We start from the raw sequence: 20,710 nt of genomic DNA on the forward strand, positions 1-20,710 counted from the left end.
GTTTGGTGACTATATGGGCTTTATCTGACACTTTCTAACTAGATCATTTGCAACAGAAATCTAGAGGTATGGAGGGAAATACTCATGTAATCCATCATCTATCTAATGAGAATTCTAAATGGAGAGGAGCAGAAACAAATGAGGGGAAGACATAATTTTAAAAAATAGAAAATAAGTATTTGGAAATGAAGAAACAATTATTTAATTGAGGTGACATGTTGAATGGAAAGCAGGACTAACGAAGTATTATCCGTAAGTACACATATTGAAATTCCATATCCTCAAAGATTAAAAAGAAAATTCTAAAAGCTTCTAAATAAAAGTGGAAAGTTATTTACACAGAAAACATTATACAAATAGCCATGCACTGTCTTAACAACACTGGATATAGAAAGAATGAGAAAAGTCCTCAATTCTGAAGGGAAAATAATCACCTTTAAACCTAGGGTTTCATCCCCAATCAAATGTGAGGGCAAAATGAAGATGTTTTATTTATGAAAAAGGTTACAACATGCATTATTCTCTAAGTATGTTTTATAAACATATTCATCAGGATATAAATTTAATGAAATTAAAAGTAATTTAACTTGGGGATAACATGAGCTAAAATAAAAATGGCAATTGTACATAATCCAGAATAAGAATGCTAGAAAAAAAAAGTGTAATCTAATACATTGAAACACATATACAATGTATACAGACTAACACACTGAAATACATACACAATTCAAAATTTTGTAAGATATGAGACAGCATTTTCTTTTAAGTGGCTTCAACTATACAATTTCATTTTTGTATGAATGTGATGTACATGTACAGAATCATATTATGAATACTATTATTGCTTTCTCTTTTGAAAATCAAAATACAGACAAAGCACAAATAATTCAATGCTATTTAATGAAACAGAATGTATATTCTATAAACCTTGTCAATGTAAAATATGATATTTATAATAATTGAAAGGTGGGGGAGAGATGAAAAAAATAAAGTCCTTATTCTATTCTTTTTTATAGCACAAAATTATTAGATATTACCATGCTTAGTAAATCAGGAATTAAATATTAAATTTAGTATTTAGCACTAGAAATGTCAATCTCTGAAAATAATAGTAATATATCCAATAATATTGGGGTCAGAGGGTAGAAGAGAGAAAATGAGAAGGTGGGTAGCAACACATGAATGTTTTCTAAAGCAGGGAGATTATAAAGCTTGTCTAGAAAATAATCAGGAATAAAAATATACATATATTGCAGAATCTTAAAATGTTAAACAAGGAAAAAGTAAAGCCAGTAATATGTACAGTGTTTTGTTATCTAATGCATGGCATTAAAGATTTTTTAAAATTTTTATTTTTCTCTCAATGGTTAATTTTAAAAATGTGAAAACATTAATGGTATACCTGTTAAATAAAAATGAAATACCACAAACATTATCCCAATATAAAATAGTCCTCAGGAATTACATGCAATTTGCAGATTCTGTCATGTTTCTCAGGAAGACATGTACTCAATTTGTACACGTATGTGACCTGGAAATATTTATTAATAATGCCTATTTTAACCATATGGCACTGTCTAACTATAATTGGTATCAGGTTAAACATTACTTATGGAAATTGTGTCTATTATTTTAAACTATCCATTTTTTTAGTATGTGGTTAAGAGAAATTCTTAGCTTGGTGCCATTAAATGTAAAATAAAACTTTTAAAAAAGTGAGACAGACCACTGTGACATTAAAGCAGAATGTGAAAAACAGCAGAAAACTAGTATCCAAAGGGTAGGAATTTGAAAATCAGAGAAACTTGGAGTTTTGAGAAGTGCAGAAAAGACTTAGTGAAGTCCTGGAAGGGATATTGGAAATGCTTTGCCTTAGCAACCAAATGATTGGTTGCTAAAGTAAGTCTCAGTTTCAGGAACCAAGATCAGCTTTCTTTTCTAGGCTAATACTAAAAACTTGTTTATAAAAAATACATACGTAAGTATATGGCAAAAGATTGTAATATTCACATTTCTGAAAATACACACAGCAAATGTGTTATAATTATGTCTTTCTGTGGTTTCTGTTTGATTTCATCTTTGGCAGAAGATATGCATTGTGAAATTAAATATTTCAAATGTAAAGCTCTTGAAACTTTAAGTTATCCTGGGCCCTGTGAGGAATGTGGCTATGGGGACTGAGTCACGTGGCATGTAGCTGCCTTTTGTCGCTTCCATTACAGAGACCAAATGGTGCCAGAGATGAGGCCCCTTCTGATCACTACTCTCCTCATAGAGTAATAAAGTTATCTTTCTTAAAATGCAGCAATCCGTAACCAACAGAATTGTTGTAACCTGCACTGGTCTTGTGTGGGAAATGTTGTAATCCTGCTAAAATTTCTCTCTGCCTATGCAAGTGAAACCTTAACTTCTTTATTTTGGCGCACTGACCCAATTAGTTGCAAGTTGTTGTTTCATGGGTGATCATCCTCAAGCTGTGTGCTTCAATAAATTGTATAATCATTTTTTCTGAATCTCATTATTTAAGGTTAATGTACTTATTTTTTGTTTTCATTTTTACCTTCACAGACTATTTATGGGTTTATAGCTGTTCATTTTAGGGTTGCCAATTTATTTTCTAGTTGCATTTCATTAGGTTGGACTTAATAGTCCAACTATTATGCAATAGGTTTGTTTTAAGGCTTTCTATAGGAACAAGTTTATAAATTCCCCATAAGCAGCTAAAAAAAAAAAAAAAGCTTTCATTAAAGTATAACATTTTCAAATATAACCACTAACTCAACCTTATTATTTTATTCAGACAATCTACTTCTTATTTTCATGATACATGTAATATGCTACGAGTGGGTACTTCCATTCTATTTCTGTCAATTTACCTTTGCAATATCTGAGATATCTGAGTTATTTATTTAAATCAATATACACCTGTGATGCCAATAGATGGGTCCAAGTTGTATCTATTATCTTTATCATTTTATATTACCTACTTTTATTTTGTTTTTTATTGAGACAGAATTCCACTCTTGTCCAGGCTGGAGTGCAGTGGTACCATCTCAGCTCAGTGCAACATCTACCTCCCACATTCAAGCAATTCTCCTGCCTCAGCCTTCCAAGCAGCTGGGATTACAAGTATGCCACTATGCCTGGCTAATTCTTGTATTTTTAGTAAAGACAATGGTTTCACCATGTTGCTCAGGCTGGTCTCCAACTCCTGACCTCAGGCGTTCTGTCTGCCTTGGCCTCCCAAAGTACTGGGATTATACAGGCATGAGCCACCTCACCTGGCCTTGATTTTTATTTTGTTTGATATTTTATGCCCTAAGTCAACTTAATTGACTATCATATACCATCTTGTTTAATATGTCAAGCATGTATTTTTAAAAATTTTCTCAAAATTAAAATTCTTTTAATTTTGACATTTCTAAGACACACACACACACACACACACACACACATTCCATATATGGGGTTAGTTTAAAATTTTGAAAATTTTTTATTTTAATTAATATACATTTTCCATTTATATTATTATAATATTTATATTTTGAATGAATTCTGCCTTTATTTCTTCTCTTAAAACTTTTTATGCTTACATTGCTCTCTACCTTTTTACCATATAATATTTTTCTCCAGTTATTTTGTGGTATGCTTATGTTTGAATGAAAATTTTTCTCCTGCTAATTTGTAACATATAGATTCCTTTTAGAACTTCTAATGGTTGCTATTTTAATGGTAATGTTTTCAACCATGTAGTCTCTGATTGAACCAGAAGTCAGGATACTTAGGCTTCATTAGGAGAGCTGAGAAAATTAGCACAATCACATCAATCCCTCATCCTTTCCCTGTTTTAATTTAGTGGTTTTATGTAGTTATTGTCTTAGTTTCAGTTTTTTGTTATTGTTATTCTTTTTTTCTATAAGTTTTTCTTATTAGTTTATACAATATACCTAAACATGTGTTTATTAGTGTAAATATTATCTATTAAGTTTTGGATAAGGAAGTTATGAAAATCAACTCAATTACCCTTTCCCTTTCTCTTGTCCACTTTGAGAATTTTTGTTGCTGTTACATTACTGTTCAAAATTACATTGTAAGGATCATATAATAATTTGTGATATATTAAATAATAGATTACAGAATTGATTTCTTACTAGTTATATATTGCATTGCAGGGATTCTTAGCCATGTTTACCAAGTGTTTCTCTCAATTCTTGATAGATGGACATCCATGCTAGTGTGTGTGTGTGTGTGTGTGTGTGTGTGTGTGTGTGTGTGATAATTTACCTTGTTGCTGTGGTTCTGAGCTGTTTTGATTTGAAGAAAATTATCTAACAATTTTATAGGTGAATTACAACTTAACTATGTTTAATACGCTTTTGACATGGTTCCCCTTAAAACTGTTTCTCAAACTGAGCTAAATGTTAGAATCAACCAGGGAGCTTTGAAAAACCCAGGCCGTACCCCAGACCAATTAAACCAGAATCTGCAGGACTGAGGAACAAGCACTAGTTGATTTTTGTGTTTGTTTCCTTAATAACTCCTCAAGTGGTTCAATGTTCAACGAGTTACCAAACCAATGTCTTAGAACATGGCGAGCAACACTCAGCTATACCTAACATTGGATTTGAGGCCAGTCCAGATTTGCACAGGCTGTCACCCCGTAGCAATCCCACTACAAATTACATTTGACTTCCTTCATCCTAAATAATTTTTCCATTGTTTAAAAATTCAACTGTTAAACATTTGTCTATGTATTAATTGTGCACAAATGTTGCCAGAACGTGATATGCCTTTCAGATCTTAAAAGTGTATTCTTTCAATTCAGGAACATTCTTGTTACTTACCCATACTCTTTTTGAATTTAATATTGTCTTGATCTGAATTTGTACTTGTTAAATGGTTCAATATTATTTTAAACATTATCAAAGTAAGAATTAAACTGTCTTTTAAAATTTAATAAGAGTATATCCTTTTATTTTGTGCTCTGATTCTTCTACCTTTTATTTATAACTATTTTCCTATATCTGGCCATGTATTTTGATTTTTGTTTGCAACTCATAGATAGTATTATTTGGCTGTCCAGTATTGGAAGTTGCCATTCTGTTTTGTCCGTGTTAGGCATTTTCCCACATGTTTATATCTTCATAGCTATATTTTGCATATTTAGAAATTTAGTGGCTTGTGGGAGAGAGGAAGCCATTGCCAAAATAATTTCTTAGGAAACAACTTCATTCCTTGTCATCACCAAAAAGCAAGTGAAGAGCCATGTCTTTCCTCCAACTGGTCAGCCTTTCCTTTCTCTGTAATAGCTATGCAAAGATTTTTGCTTTATCTAGCAGGCTCCGATGTTAGTGAAGTTGGGCATGTTAACTAAAGCTAACAGTGCCTCAGCTGTCAGTAGTGCAAGTTGAGTTAAAATGTACCCACACCAAGTGGATCTGAACCTGCCCCTTTCTCTATCCTAACTGTAAGCCACACATTGGCTATAACTTTCCTGCTCTGTGTACCTCTTTCACTTGTATTCAGTTTTTCTGGCATCAAAGAGTTAGCAATGCACTCATGACATCATTAGAAGTTACTTTTGCCTTGTCCATTACCAAGTCAAGGAATGATTGGTGAATAGCATAGGAAAATCTAATGATACCCTTTGACAGCCCAGATTTGTTCTCATTCTCTCTTGACCTGAGTTTACCCAGATTTGTAGCTCTGCTTATCATCTTATTACTGCTTCCCAGATGGGCTTTACTTCTGCAGGTATGAAATTACTGCTGCTCCAGACTGTCTGTCCTACCACAACTGTACAATGTCTCCCAGAAATGCCGAAAAGCTTCTTGTTTATTTACTGCCTTCTGTCTGTTGGGTCATCTCAGATAGCATTTGGAAGGCAAGGAAGGTAAATGTGGGACCAAGTCTCCATTTTGCTCTGAAGTGATCTTCTGTTATTATAAAATGCTCATAAACTTACACAAAGAAGTAGCTAATTCTTCAAAATACACTTTTATGTCATTATTCATCTCAGCCCAGCAAAAAAAAAAAAAAAAAAAAAAAAGAGTTTCAAAGTTAACTCAAAATAAAAATTGATCAGAGTTAGTGGCCTCTATTTCAGAGCTGAGAAGATTCTGTGAAATCAAATTTCACGTACTATGATAGGAGCATAGGATTTTAGTCAAGTCCTCACTCTACCCATTCATGCCTGGTAGCAATTGTTTAGAGTTATTTGTTGCTGACTAGTGGGCTGACCCATTATCTTCATGTTCCTGGAATTCGTGAAAAAAACAATGTATAGCTAATCAATAGTTTATGTCATTTTAATGGATTTTTTTGGTAAACAACTTGGGGAATTGCCTCTTCTTTCTCTTTAAAAATTCATTTGTAATTGCTGCTAATGAGACTATGTATTCAGAGCAACATGAATGTATGCTCCTAGAATGCAACTCTCATGTTTTGCCCAAGTAAACTTTCATATATTTTGTTTTAATTTTGGCTCAGCTTATTCCTTTTAGGTTAACACAGAGGAGTTGAACATGATATATTTCATGCATGATAATCTACTTTGGGATTGCAGTAAGTGCCATACATACACACACACATACACTCTCTCTCTCTCTCTCTCTCTCTGTAAATGATTACAAAATGCCTTTCTTCAAAAGCTGTCATTCTGAAAAGCAGGTCTTTTCAAATGTTTGACATTTTAAAAAGTACAGATTGAATGATGAAATTGTTTTTAACCTAATACAAATATAGGCATTTGTTGAAAAGCAATTTGAGTGATATGTTTGTAAAAAGTGAAGATCATTCAAATATTGAGGACTTTTAGGAATCATCTAGCAGCCCTGGAGCCTAGAGGAGGTCTAGCATCGGCCACAACTGTGTGAACAGGGAGTGTTACTCAAATCTAGACTCACCAAATCGAGTCTAAAGCTCCAATCTGTGCTCATGGCCCCCAGAGAAGAAGAATCATTATTCAACTGCCTTGTTTTACAAATAACAAAACTGAGGTCAAGAGATGGTAGATTACAGGGTAATTACTAGTTACATTATTATCCCAGATAAGAGTAAGACTTGTCTTATCTCCTGATTCTTTTCTCAGGACACTTAGTGAGAGAATAGAAGACCTATGTGTACATCTTCCAGACAATCTGATCCAAGTTTTACTATCAAAACATTACAAATCCCAAGTCAAAAATGAAATAATTCAAATGATCTCTAAAGTCCCATACTGTGTGCAGTTCAGAGAATGAGAAACATTACTCTGCTAAGGCTTAACACACTGAAAAGGAGATTCTGAGAAGAATGAATTTGTTTTATCCTTATAATAAAGATGTAGGAAATTAATTTGTTTTAGAAAGAAGTGCTGATAGGCCTGAAGTAAATACTGCTGTGGAACTGTGTAAAGCCCTGAAACTGATTCTTAGTGTCAAGTTGTAGGTAAAGAAAATAGATTGTACTACCTAGTTCATTAGACAATTAATACAAAGTTAAGATTATACTATTTTGGACCCTATTTGCAGAACTGACATTTATAAGTTTCTGATAACTACATAAATGTGAGTTAAAAATAAAAGAAATATAATAAAATACATCTGAGTTAAAAACAAAATAAATATGATAATACTATACAGCTAAATATGCTTATATAAATACACACATGAGATAGATGATATCATACATGGACTAAGATATATTTCAGAATCATCGTTGGGTTTTGTTTTGCTTTGTATTGGTTCGGTTTTTGGTGGGGTAGTGAGGTAAAATAACCAGAAAAAAAAATGTTAAGGAAACCACAAAAGAAATTCAAAATTAGGTTGCTAAGAAACCTGTAGGAGTTCAGTCAGCGTGGTGGGAGAAATTTTAGAAAATATGAACCTTCTTGGAAGGCTGGAAAGTTTTGTAAAAGCCTTGGGAAAGAGGTTATGGCTGAAAGCAGCCTAACCTCCTTACCTTGAGCTAACAGCTAGGAGTAGATACAAAGGAGTGCAAAGGAATTTATCTAGATTTGTTTGTTTACTCATGTTGTCCTAAGACCGATCATTGATCTTCCATGGGCCCATGACTGCTCTTATTTGGGGGTCAGAAATGCTAATTAGCCACAAATGTTTTGCCTTAGGCCTTTGTCATTTAGTACATTAAATTTGTACTAAATAAATGCCCATGAGGCTGGCATGTTGGGACAGCAGCTGCTGTGACTCCTGTCAGGGCCCTCCTTGGTGTCTGTGAGCGGCTGGCCCCTTAGCCATGCTGAACATGCAAAATATCTGTGTCAGCGTACATCTTTTATCTGTTGCTAGGTCAGGCTCTGCTGGTCAGACCTGGCAGAAATCAGCCCATTAGAGGAACAGGAAGTAATCTAATAGTGTAAATCTTACGTCTTTCAGCCAAAAGTTTCTGTATTATTAGCTTGAATGCCCCGATTAGCTATGCAGAGAAAAATCAACATATGACATTTAACAAACCAGGTCATGAGGGAGTGGTAGACTGAGAATCTCAATTTTCAACAACAACAACAACAACAACAACAACAACAAAAAACAACTTTGCTTTAAGGAAAGAAAACTTGAAAATAGATACACATAAAAATGTGAGGAAAAGTCATATTCATATTGTTATTGGGGGTAGGAATGACTCAGGTGCTGGATAAGATTATATTTAAAAATATGAACTGGGCTGGGCACAGTGGCTCATGCCTGTAATCCCAGTACTTTGGGAGGCCAAGGCAGGTGGATCACAAGGTCAGGAGTTTGAGACCAGGCTGACCAACATGGTGAAAACCCGCCTCTCCAAAAATAACTACAAAAATTAGCCAGGCATGGTGGCACACACTTATAATCCCTGCTACTTGGGAGGCTGAGACACCGTTTCCCATTAAAGGGAATGAGACTACCAATCATTCAATTTTAAGAAATCTATTAAGCTATAACATCAAAGTGTTTTAAAAAGGAAAAAAGTAATGATCTCCATAGATGTAGAAAGGTATTTGATTAAATTTGATATTAATTCTTGATGAAAAGACCTTTTAAAAAAAAAGTAACAGTTGTCATTTTAACATGGTAAGTATATATATCACACCAAGATATGTATTCTAACATAAAAGTTGACAACATGCTTGTCATCATGTAACGGGAACATTCCTGTTGAATACAGAACATAACAAGTAAACATTTTATCACCATTAACAGTGAAGAGCTTCAAACAGCTTCCAGGAGTGTACTCCAATGCAATTATACAAGAAAAAAAAATGCAAGCTCTGCTAGAATTTAAGTTCCATTAGAGTCATAATTTGTCTCTAATTCAATACATATTTACTGACTTAATTTTCAAAGTAATAAATTAAAACAAAAAGGCAAAATCATCTATATTTGAGAATTACTATGATCATTTATTTAAATACTCCAGAGATGCAACTAATAAGCAATTAGACTTAAGAGAGGAATTCAATATGTTGGTTGGTTACAAAGACATAAATAATTCACAAAAAACTTCTAGGATTTATATGAAGATGATTTTAAGACTATTAAGGCAAATGAAGAATATTTCAATAGATAGCATATCATACCTAATTTGGAACTAGATGGAATTAATATTTTTAAAGTAGCAATTAAAACTAAGTTAATCAATAAATTTGATTTTTAACTATTAAAACTGAATATATATTAAATATAAAAACTGGAATAAGCAATAATAACCAAGACTAAAGATATATCCTGTCAAGTGTTAAAATATTTCAGTTAAAAGGGTTTGTTAATATTTCAGGAATACATTCAGTAAAACAGAAAGTACAGAAATAGATTAAAGACGTAGGATAAAATGAGATTTGTACTTCAAATGAGTGAAAGAAAATGAATGAATTAACAAACCGAGGCAGAAAAATGGAGAATAATTAAAGTCAATTTACTATACTTCCAAAGTAAAATGTTATAAACAATGATATATGCAAGACTGAAAATAGAAGAAAATGTGTGAGAACTCAGAGGCATAACAAAACGAGAAAGTGAAGATGACTACATTGGTTTTTAAAAGTGAACAAATGTAAAGTCAAAAGACCAACAATAAACTGGGAAAATTGTTTTTAGCACAAATACTTTACACAGGATTAATTCCAGTTTTATATTCATAATCATACATATTCCCAGACATGAGACAAAATCCCATTTAGGGAAAAAAGTAAAGGAAGAATTTCAAAAGAAATTTTACGGAAAATAAGAAAAATAAAAGGTATCATTGTAATAATAATGAGTATTTGAACATTTTAATATATTCACAGTTTTAAAGATATATATTAAGTAACAATGAGACAGCATTTTTAACCAAACAGACTGGCAAAATGTTGATTAAACAAGTGCTGGTAGCCGTGTGGGAAAACCTCAGTCATCCAATATGGTAAGAGCATAAATTTTACTTGGAAATCTGGCATTGTCTATCACAATTTAAACTGTACACTCTCTTTGACTCATATTTTGCTTCTAGAAATATTCTCTAGATCACATGTCCTGTGTCAAAGGCTGAATGCTATTTAAGAGAAAGAACTCTGTTAATTTAAGCCTTTCTAATGTAGTTCTGTATTTTAGTACAATAATATTGAAACAACTAGGTTTTCTTCCTTAACCAAACCAAGGCTCCTCTACAAAGGACATATTCCTAGGACAGTGTTGAGCTTGGTGGCACAGAGGAGTGAAGTTAATTTGGCATTTTTCTCACCTCCAAAGACTTCAGCAAACTCATTTATGGTGAATAAATGGTGGTAAAAGCCATTCTTTACTAAACAGATAGGCAGAAATTCTCCTAGACACATACATGTTCCTTCTTTCCATCACGCATCAGGATAGATTATCTTATCTACATATTTAAAGTAAGAGAATTAGCTTTTCATAAGTGGAAGAGAAATTTTGGACCCCAAAGAAGAGAGATGATAATATAGCAGCACATTTTGTGTATGAAGGTAGTGAAGAGTATTAGCATGCAATAGCTGATCTCTCCTTCTGAGCCTGGAGAAAACTCAGTATCGCCTTATGTTAATCTCTAGGTCAATGCAATTAGTTTCACCCTGAGAAAAACTGTTTTCTTTAAATTTATATAACTTAACACCACAAGCTAGAAGTCAGCAGAAGTTAAATTTCGATTTATAAAAGTATTCTTTTAATCATCTTGCAGTATAAAGAAAGATAAGCTTAAAGGTTCTTTATACTGAAGCTAGACAGAAGAAAATCTTCCTGACTACAAGATTTGCTCAATGTAGTAGACTATTTACATGAAGAGTATCAGATAATTCTTACATATGAAAGTCTTGGTACCATTTAGGATATGTACAGCTACAAAATCTTTAAACCCTTCAGACATTGGCTTAAGAAACGAGGACTTACAGCCTTATGTAAGAAGAAACAGAGGTGGGGAGTAGGTTCAGGACAAGTTAACAGACTGGTTTGATGATTTTAGAGCTTCCAGCCAACTTCTTGGTGAACTTCCCTCAAGGTTATAAAGTGACTGCCAGCTAATTAAGCATCATAAGCTAAAAGAAAAAGCAAGAGTGGGTTGGGAGGGATTTTAGACATGTGTTTTTTCTTAAAACTAAAGACGATTTTTCCAAACCTCCTCATGACACTTCCATTTATATCCCATTGACCAGGGCTGTGTTTCATGTCCATATCAAAATAATCTGCGGACAAGATTCTCGAATTCCACAGGTAGTTCACTTTAATCAATATAACGTATGGGATTGAAGAGAGCCCACAAAATACATATGGCCAAGCCTGAACTGGTATCTGAAAACCTATCATTGTATCATGTTTTTTTGTTTTTTTTTTTTTTTTTTTTTTTTTTTTAAACGCAGAAGAGCAAATAATGACACTTCAAGAAATTTTTTTAAATGTTGCATTTTTTTCTATTAATTTCTCATATAATTCCTTGTGTAAAATTAATGCATTTATGCATTAAAATTGACGCACTTTCTTTTTTATGTTGCCACATTATCTTATAAATATGTCGAATAACATTTTATAATTATTAAATTATTTTTCATTCTCATTTTTTTACCAGTAGGACTAAGATTGCTAGCATAATCCCAAAAGTAACTGTCATAGTTGAGAGGATAGTACATCCTGATCAGTAAACCTCTTAAGTAAATAGTGAAATATCATTAATGAGCTTTTTAATTCACTCTTTTGCAGATGAAGCTTTCAATTCAGGTGCTTCCACAATCTCTGTTAATTTCAAAACCTCAGAACTGAAGAAGCCCAGTAATTTAGAAAAAAAAGGAAAAGAAACTGTGGATTTATTTTATTTCTACTGATTGAAATATATTAGGTTTTAGAGGAAATGTCTTTTAGTTCCAAATTATGTATATTGTGCATCCTCTGTATGTATTTTCTGAGTGATTTAAACTAATTTGAATCAGCTCATTAGGTTCCAGACTGGTGCTGAACATAATGACTCATTCCTAAATTAATATTGTCTACCCTCAACTACTCCTGTCTAAATCACTTTAATCACTGAAATGATTCATAGTTTTCAAAAGGATGGCCATATTCAAATGAATTCTGCAACAGTTCATTAGGTAATGATGTCATTTATGTTCCCTGGGTCAGCAAATGTGTTCCTGGCTTGGCTGTAAAAATGGACTGACTGTGAGCAGATAAACAGGTACTTTGTATTCATTTGACATTCATACATGCACAGAAGGGAGGCATTATGTTGGCATAAAATGTTTCAATTTGGGACATGGCTATGTTTCAGAATCAGTTTCCCCTTCCCTCCTTGCCCCCCATTTCTTAGCTTAGCAGCTGTATAGGACACATGTTCATGTCTTTCAGAAGCAGTTGAGGTATCAAATCCTGTCACATCTCACTGACACATCTCACTGACATTAGGCCATTGGAAAGGAGGTTCTTACAGTATTCTAACTGAGGCACAATCTAAAGCGGACTTTTAGAAAGAACATCATGTTCAATGCTAAAATTCGATGTCACTCAAATGAAAGCTACTTCAGGGATACCCTAGAAACAGCAGACATGATCACAGCCTTATGGGATTGTAGGTTCGCAGGTAAATAATCTCAAACTTTCTCCTGTGACCCTTGAGATTGTTAGCAATGACAAGAACCAAATGACAAATGGAATGTGCTTAGCATCTTAGCATATTGATGAGTTGCCTTTGAAATCAACTCATCTAATGGTTCTGGAATGCATACCCAAGAATAAATGTCAGGCCAGTTCTATATGCATCGCCAGGGGAAGAGTATTCTGCCTTGTCCTAGGAGGTTCTCTTTCAAGTGAGAACCAAAAAGACTAGCAACTTAGCTCACAGTTCCAGAAGTCAGATAACTTTAACTGTAGTCTCAATAGTGAATTCACGGATTTACTAATCTATTAATTTATTCAAAAGCATTTAGTATGTAAGATATCTATGTGTTATTGAGTGCTTACTAAGAGCTAAATACGAAACAAGTATTTTTTAAATATTTTATCTCACTTTCTCTTTATAATAATTTTACGAAATACGTATGAAGAGTCATTATTTTAAAGATAAAGGAATTTAGAGATGTCATATTATAATTGCCATACAGGGTCTTCCTGCCTGCTGCACAAACAAAACCGATTCACTGAGACCATGGTATTGCAGTAAATTAACACAAGTCTAGCCATTCAGGAGAAGGAGGTATCACCACACTCAGTCTCCCCAAAAGTTCAGAGGTTAGGGTTTTTAAAGGATAGTTTGGGGGGCAGGGGACTAGGAAATGGAAGCTGCTGATTGGTTGAGGATGCAATCATAGAGGTGTAGAAAACAGTCCTTGTGCACTGAGTCTGCCTCTGATGGGAGGGAGGAGGGCACAGGACTATACCTGTTTAATTAGATTCCAGCTGTGTCCATTGGTTGTGTCATGAGTCATAAGTGTTGGTGGGGTCAACTTGAAAAAGATATTTAAATGCTAATCTCAGGTTCTTAGTAGTGATGATATCTGTAGGAAAATTGGAGAAGTCACAAATCTTGTGACCTCTGGCCACTTGACTCTTGAGTGGTAAGAGATTATATATACTATGCCTATATCTTAGCAGAATTCAGGCCCCTCCCATGATTATAATCTTGTAGTCTTTTATTAATGTTATAAAGGCAATTTTAGGACAAGGAGAAGATCAGTTTTAAGGAAGGACTATTATCATCCTTGCTTAAAAGCTAAACTGTAAACTAAATTATTCCCATGGTTATCTTGGACTACACCCAGGAATAAGCAAAGACAGCCAGCCTGTGAGGATAGAAGTAAGATAGAGTAAGCCATGCTAGATTCTCTCACCATCATAATCTTTGCAAAAGCATTTTCAATTCCCTCTTGGGTTTCAGCACACTTCAATCCTGAGGTAGGAGCTATAGAGATGGGAAAAGCCTGATGATGCTCTGACTTCTTTCTACTGGCAGAAAGTATATCTGGGGTTGAGACTGGGCCTGGGATGAGAAGGATGAAATCACTTTGCAGTTGTCTGCATGTATTCAGGGTGCCTATTTGGGGTCCCAAGGTGTATATGATAAAGATTAGTATTGTTATTCATAGCTTTGGTATAGCACTTAAGTGAACAGTGGACTGTAAGACAAATAATGAGCTCTCAAATAAGGAGTGAGATTCTTTGCTTCAGGAGTCCATTTATAACTTACCTGAAGTCTTGAGGCATCCAGGGGAATATCTTCCAGAGACAATCAGATATGGAGTCATAAGCAGAGAGTGAAAAACAATGGACAAGGCTGGAATCTAATAACAGGTATAGTTTTAATTTTCATTTCTCTAATGATCAGTGATATTCAGCTCTTTTCATATGCTTGTTGGCTGCATATATGTCTTCTTTTGAGAAGTGTGTGTTCATGTCCTTTGCCTACTTTTTAATGGGGTTGTTTTGCCCTTATAAATTTGCTTAAATTTCTTATAGAAGCTGGATAATAAACTTTGGTTGGATGCAGAGTTTGCAAACATTTTCTTCTGTTCTGTAGGTTTTCTGTTTACCCTGTAGATATGTGTGTGTGTGTGTGTGTTTGTATGTGTGTGTGCTGTGCAGAAGTTCATAAATTTGATCCCATTTATCAATGTTTGCTTTTGTTGTGATTGCTTTTGTTGTCTGTCATGAAATCTTTGCCCACTCCTGTGTCCAAAATGGTATTGGATATGTTATCTTCCATGGTCAGTATAGTGTTGGGTTTTACATTTAAGTCTTTAATTCATCCTGAGTTGATTTTTGTATATGGTGTAAAAAAAAAAAAGAGCCAGCTTCAATCTTCTGCATATGGCTATCCAGTTATCCCAGCACCATTTATTTAATAGGGAGTCTTTTCCCCATTGCTTGTTTTTGTCATCTTTGTCAAAGATCAGATGGTTGTACATGAGGTGCCATCTTGCACCAGTCAGAATGGTTATTATTAGAAAGTCAAAAAATAACAGATGCTGGTGAGGTTGCAGAGGAAAAGGAACATTTATACACTATTAGTGGGAGTGTAAGTTAGTTCAATCATTGTGGAAAGCAGTATAATAATTCCTCAAAGAGCAAAAAGCAGAACTATCATTCTACTCAGCAATCTCTTTACTGGGTATATACCCATATGAATACAAACCATTCGGCCATAAAAACACATGCACGTGAATGTTCATTGCAACACTATTCACAATAGCAAAGACATGGAATCAACCTAAATGCCCATAAATGACAGATTGGATAAAGAAAATAAGGTACATATACACTGGAACACTATGGAGCCATAAAAGTGAACAGATCATGTCTTTTGTGGGAACATGGATGGAGCTGGAGGCTATTATCCTTAGAAAACTAACAAAGAAACAGAAAACCAAATACTGCATATTCTCACGTATAAGTGGTGGCTAAATGATAAGAACTTATGAACACAAAGAAGGAAACAACAAACATGGGGGTCTATTTGAGGGAACAGGGTGAAGGAGGAAGATGAGCAGAAAAGATAACTATTGGGTACTGGGCTTACTACCTGGGTAATGAAATAATATGTAGAACAAACCCCTGAGACATGCATTTACATATGTAACACACCTTCACCTGTACCCTCAAATCTAAAATAAGAGTTTTTTTTTAAAGTCTTTATGACAAACAAATAATAAAATCACTTATGAAAAGTTAAAATTAACAGGTGTATTATAGTATTTTTCTGAAACATAATTTTTTTTCTTTAGTTTTCCATTTTTACCAAAGACAAATCATGCTATGACCAGTTTATTTGCAAAATAAGTTTTAGTCTTATTTTACTTGGTCTAATTATTCACATACAATGCAACCAGAATAATCATTTGCCATATAGGCTTGTTTAAATAGGCTTTGCTGAAACTCTTTGTAAGGAATCTCAGATTAAACTTTTCAAAAGCCCCCAAGCCTAGCCAAGGATTTACCTGTGCCTGCAGATACTAGCATGAATTGGATGAATTCTTCTTTTCTTAAGCTCCCAACATAACTTAAAGTTCCTGGGCCTGTCAGAAAGTGACATTTTTTTACTTACTACAGGTCACGAACCCTGTACAGGACAAAGTTTTAGACCAGTTTCCCCAAGGGAATTTTATTGGGTTTATAAGTCAACCTCAATAACTCAAAGTAGTCTGAGCCAGTCAAAGTCTTGGTAAAATAAACATTCTAATTGTATTTCCTTTTCAAAGGAAACTAGATACTTAATGAACTTATACAAATAACTGTATTGCCATAAATAAGAATACTTACAAGTAGTTTCTAAGTTCTGGAGAAATTAAGTAAAAGAAAGAAATATATGTTACATTTTGCCTGCAAGAGAACACTTTACTCAATAGTTTAAATGCTGTAAATATCTCAAAAGTAAACTTTTGACTCTAAAATCAAAACAAAAACAATCAGCATTGTTTCAAGCAAAAAGTCACAAAAAGATTATTTCACTCTTCTCTTAGTTTAGTCCATGCAACTAACTCGTGTTCTGTGTTCTTGATATTTATGAACACAACAGCTCTCCATGAGAATCCTCGAAGTTTGTTTTCTCTATTCCAATTAAGCAATTACTGAAGTTATCAGAAAACTGCAACCAAAAGCATCTGTTAAAGTCCTATAGCTGATTATAAAACCACCCTTTGAAAAGGATAAAAAGAAAACAATTGTGGGTGATGAAAGTCTCAGAGCAACCATTGCTAATGATGCAATTCACAAGGAAATTTTGTTTTTATGGCATATAACAATTTAGCACAACAATCATTATTGATAACATACACTAAATCACATCAGAATTATGGGAGTCAGAGCCAAGTGTGGTGGCACACCTCTGTAATCCCAACTATTCAGGTGGCCAAGGCAGGAAGATTACTTGAGGCCAGGAGTTTGAGGCTGCACTGAGCCATAATCATGCCACTGTACTCATCTGGTGACAGCAAGACACTGTCTCTAAAAAGAAAAAGAAAAAACAAAGCACACTGATGCAGGACAAGAATCTGGGCCCATATGTCGGAATAACAGGGTTTCCTTGGAGCACTGATCTCCTCTTTAATACAAAATTGTAAGAAGTTACAAAAGTTCTATGAAAATCTTACCTATGGCCAAAATGATTAAGACTGGATAGATTTGTTTATAGCAAAAAAACCAAAAGGAGAATTATAGAAGTCTCACACAATTCTCACATAATTCTGCAACATACACTAGTAACATATTCATACAAATAGAACCCAAAGAAAACCAAACACCATTTCATAGTTCACAATGCTTCCTGCATGATTTTCACGTGCCAAATAAGCCAAATGTATCTTTTGAACTTCAGGGGAGTTAGTATCTAAAATGTTAATGATGTCAACAAGGACTTATTTATAACTTGAAATCTGGATTTTGGAAGGCTTATGAAATATTGAAAGTTTAAAACACTTGGTATCACAAAGTAAGATCACTTATCATTCATTTAGTTTAAGTGATAACTCAAAAATTTCAGAAAATAAGAACATTTTTTCTTCAATAGAAGAGGCACAGCTTTCCAAACAAGACCCAATAAGACAACATGTGGCGAAGTCAACCTGTCTATTCTCTGTTTTCTTATTTCTTCCTTGTTTTCCTACAATTTAGTATAATTAAGTACTAAAAAGGCAAACAAAAATATTTATTTATCTCTCAATATTACAGGATAATCCTGTTCAAAGAGAAATGCAAATTCCACCTTTGCATTAGTGTACCATTAATGTTAAACATAATTTCTAATGATATTGACTTTAAGGTAAGATTTTAATAAAACTTTTGTAACTTTTTACAATTTTCTATTAAACAGCAAATCAGTGCTCCAAGGAAACCCTGTTATTGTGATACATGAGGCTCAGATTCTTGTCCTGCATCAGTGTGCTTTTTATCTTAATATTTAATTTATAGAAAATTAACTAACTCCCTTTAAGTTTTGGCCAACTTGCTCATGCCCACAAAACTTCCTTTAAAATATCAATTTTTCACAAATCTACTTTTTCTCTGTTTTGTCCCACCATTCTTTTAACTTAGGACAATCCTTAAAAACCTCTAAATGAGACCAAATTACTTTCCCTTAAACAAAAACTATATCCCCATACCTTCTTACAATCTTTTACCAAAACACATTCTATTTTCCTTATGCACATTGCATGTAAAACTATGTCTCTACCAGTCTCAATTACATATGTTATGATGTTAATTCTTAGCAACTTTTATTTTTTGTGATGAACCTAGCAAGCAAGCAATTTTAACCATATATCAGATGCAGATCCAAAGACAAGGACAGAAGTGTAGACAATATCTGACTTTTCCCAGCATAGTCAGATGCCTGGCTGACTCCGTATGTCTACAGGTCTTACCTAGAATCTAATGGCTACAAAAAAAACAAGTCAAAACAATGATCAAAACAGTCACAGAAGAAATTTTTGACCTCAAATAATCTAGCAAAGATAGTACATAACCTGCCTAATTCAAATGCAATGCCTAAATTTTGAAGACACAGATTTCTCCCACTATCATAATCTTTGCAAAGGTGGTTTCAAAGTAACCTGCCTAACACCTTAGAATGCATAAGGGGTAGAAATAAGATTTCACCTTAGGTCTGTCTAACATTAAAGCATCTCATTTCTCTATTTTCCACTGTCTTCTTTTTTGGCAAGACTGGAGTAGGTAGAGTGGGAAGTACAAAAGGTATGAAAACTATTACTTGTATTCAAGGAGACCACTCAATACTCAATTGCTTATATTTGTGAAATAAATTACTCCAAAACATAGTGGCATAAAGCATCTATATTACTATGTAACATACTCTTTGTGACAAAAATTTGGACAAGACTCAGTGGGGACAGGTATTATCTGCTTCACAATGTCTGGATCTCAGGGGTGGGAAGACTGAAAACCTGGGGTATGACTTAATGGCTAGGGGCTAAAACCTTGTAATAGGCCATTCTTGTGTTGCTATAAAGAAATACCGGAGGCTGGGCGTGGTGGCTCAAGCCTGTAATCCCAGCACTTTGGGAGGCCGAGGTGGGTGGATCATGAGGTCAAGAGATCGAGACCATCCTGGTCAACATGGTAAAACCCCGTCTCTACTAAAAATACAAAAATATTAGCTGGGCATGGTGGCGCGTGCCTGTAGTCCCAGCTATTCGGGAGGCTGAGGCAGGAGAATTGTCTGAACCCAGGAGGCGGAGGTTGCAGTGAGCTGAGATCATGCCATTGCACTCCAGCCTGGGTAACAAGAATGAAACCCCGTCTCAAAAATAATAATAAAATAAAATAAACAAGAGTTAAAAAGAAATACCAGAGACTGGGTAATTTATTAAGAAAAAAAGGTTAAATTAGCTCTTGGTTTTGTAGGCTTTACAGAAAGCATGGTGCTGGCATCCGCTTGGATTCTGGTGAAGCCTCTGGGACCTTTCAGTCATGGCAGAAGGTGAAGGAGGAACATTCATGTCACGTGGTGCTGCAAGCAAAAGTTGGAGAGCAAGTGCCACACTTTTAAATGATCAGATTTTTTTGTGAACTCAGAGTGAGAGCTCACTTATTGCCAAGTTGGTGGCCCAAGCCATTCATGAGGGATGATCCAAACAAATACCTCTCACCAGGCCCCACCTTCAGCATTGAGGATTGCATTTTAATATGAGATCTGGATGAATAAAAATATCCAAACTATATCAAACCCTTTTGGAATTGTCTGCATTACAAGTCTGATGAAGGATGCTGGCAATCTGATAGGAGCTCAGCTAGAGATATCAGTTATGACATCCACCCATTGCCTTCCTATGTAGTCTGAGGTGCCTCCTACTATGGTGGCTATATTCCTTAAGTGAACATTCCAAAGAAAGTAGGAAGAGAATGAAATACCTTTCTGTGACTTATTCTCAAAAGTCGAAATTTCATGTCTGCTCTGGTCACAAGCCTGCTTAGATTCCAGATGAGAGAACACAGATGTACTTCTCAACAGAAGGAGGGTGAAAATTGCTTTGGAGAACATACGGAATGGAAGCTGGCATTAAGGCCATATTCAGTAAATGAAATCTGCCACATTCCTCACTTGACTAAAATCCTGTTAAGAAGCCACTAGACTGGAGAGCATTAGCAAGTAACCAAAGGCTACAGATATTTCCATAGACTTAAGGAAGTAAAACCCCAAGTAACCTCTAGAATGGAATTCTAAGCAGCATATTTAAACTGCTATTGATTTGAGCTAGTGGCTAATGGCTGTTTTTCATGTGATCCTTTCTTTTAATCAGGAATTTAAT

The sequence above is a fragment of the Saimiri boliviensis genome, chromosome 9, assembly GCF_048565385.1.
Source record: "Saimiri boliviensis isolate mSaiBol1 chromosome 9, mSaiBol1.pri, whole genome shotgun sequence".
Classification (NCBI taxonomy): domain Eukaryota; kingdom Metazoa; phylum Chordata; class Mammalia; order Primates; family Cebidae; genus Saimiri; species Saimiri boliviensis.